This window comes from Austrofundulus limnaeus, unplaced genomic scaffold (assembly GCF_001266775.1).
Source record: "Austrofundulus limnaeus strain Quisiro unplaced genomic scaffold, Austrofundulus_limnaeus-1.0 Scaffold7, whole genome shotgun sequence".
Taxonomy (NCBI): Eukaryota; Metazoa; Chordata; class Actinopteri; order Cyprinodontiformes; family Rivulidae; genus Austrofundulus; species Austrofundulus limnaeus.
In genome coordinates, this window is record NW_013952409.1 from 3,665,365 (window position 1) to 3,667,518 (window position 2,154).

Sequence of the window (2,154 nt, forward strand, 5' to 3'; positions counted from 1 at the left end):
CATTAGCACCTCTAGTAATATATTTACTGAGAAAAATGTTGACGTGTTGAATACTTATTTCACCCGCTGTATATCAAAGAACAACATGGCCCAACAAATAAATACCGACCCTAAACCAAAAGGTTCAAAACGTTACAGAATCAATAAGTRCTGTTTTACAGTTATTTTGTTAGAAAATGGACGCAGCAGCATGTTGGCCTTCTCCGGCCTGAACACCAGACCCAGCAGGCTGCAAACTGTCCTGCAGAGCAGAAGATCCAACCCAAAGGTTTGTTTGGACTGYGTGCAGAGGGAAAATGAGTGTTAGATTTCCAGAATTGTTCTCTGTCTCTTAAAAAACAGAGTCCAAACTCTAAAAACAACAGCCTCTGCACCAGAGCTTTATCAGTGTTCAGCACTGAAATATTTCAAACACACACAGGACTTATAGCTTGTAGCTGTTGTTTAAATGAGACAAATTAAAAAAAAACATGAATTAAAGAGAAGAAATGTTTACTGAGGATCATTTGTTAACTTCTTTATGTTAAACTCTGGTGGCTGTAAAAAGATTACACACTTATTTTCCTTTAAACTCGGCCCYATTCCTTTACTGAACCTTTAACATTATTAATTATCTGAACTTTACTCCACTGATTAAAACAACGTCATTTCTTTTGAACTTTTGTAAATCCCGATGCCGTCGTTTGGATACAGACTCACATGTTTCACGAGTATCTGGGTAAATTTAGTCACATGGGTGTGAAGTGGCAGTTATAGGAGGGATAAACACCTCAGTTTCACCTCTGTTTTCACACTTCAGCTCATCTCAGCTCTCGGATAATAAACTGCACCGAGGTTTCTCTCAGCTGACTGGAATATCAAGGACTAGGCTGCACCGTGAGATCAATACTTTCTAAAGATCTGAGGTGGAAAAGTTTTGTTTCCTCAGAGACAAAAGAGATGCATGCTGGGAAGTGTTCCTGGCTTGTTCCAAACATGTTTTTGTTCTGGATGTTCTGATGAAAGCAGTTAGATCGGTGACTTCAGTCACGTTTAGTTTTAAAGTCCTGACGGTTCTATTGTCATGCTAATGTGGTGGAAGACGAATATCATTTTTTATTCTCTGTCCTTTCTATTGTGATTTAAGATTAAGTTTATTTGAATGTATAAATACTGTAGATGTAAATTTGGTTATGTGAGGGGGAAGTTTTAGGTTGGGTTTATGATRGGGAAATCTTTGCATTTGTTGCTTTTGTTTGTAAAGCTTGGGGAAGAAGACAGCATGCATTGAATCCCGGCTGAGTTTCAGATTGTCGTGATGTTTTTTGAGGCTTGTGTTATGAATCACAACCATCTTGTTTTATGTGTGGAGTGTCTTATTAGCCCATGAGGACTGGGCACCAGAAGGTGCATGACACTAAAATCAAATCAAATCAAATCAATATATTGTAACGAACCAACAATTGGAAGTGAAAGAAGAGACTTCTTCAAGATTATATGTGAATACAAAAAGTCATGTCTGCAACCTTAAAATATTTGCTTAGGTATTTTCAAATTATTGAATTTGAGTTATAATTTTAAATGTAATAATTTAGACTAACAATATAAATTGTCCGGCCAGCCGGCTTATCTGGGATCAGGTCGCGGGGGCAGCAGCAGAGAGACCCCGCTCTGCCCAGCGACACTTTCCAGCTCGTCCTGGGGGACACCGAGACGTTCCCAGGCCAGACGGGGTACACAATCCCTCCAGCGAGTCCTGGATTTTCTCCAAAGTGCCAGACTTATTTTGAAAACATTTTAAAATGCTTATTTCAGAACCGCAACTGAGACCACTTGCGACCGCGCGGGGGATTGGGGGTGGGGGTACGGTGCACAGCACTGTGTCTTCTGAATAAATGAAAATGATTTAACACAGTTGTTTATACTTTTAGCAGCTCTTTTTATTCCACAGCTGAGCTGCTAAAAATGACAGATTTTCTTTTCTGGATCTCTGACAGACGGACTTCAATCTCTGAACTCGTAAAGTTCTTCTTTTTAGTTTTCGCTGTCATTTTCATGAATGGACACTTCCTTGTATCTGAGGCAGGAAACAACATAGCCTTATATGGTGCTTTTTGGGGTGGTAATTATGCTAATCTCCTCTCGCGTGCACGAGCAGCTGGATACGAACAGGTG

At 39.8% G+C, this 2,154-nt stretch overlaps 1 protein-coding gene across 7 annotated transcripts in view; it reads left to right on the forward strand.

Annotated features, from left to right (window-relative positions):
• Nucleotides 1–2,154, forward strand: part of ndrg4 (NDRG family member 4) — a 53,588-nt gene that overhangs the window by 32,465 nt on the left and 18,969 nt on the right. The window lies entirely within an intron of this gene.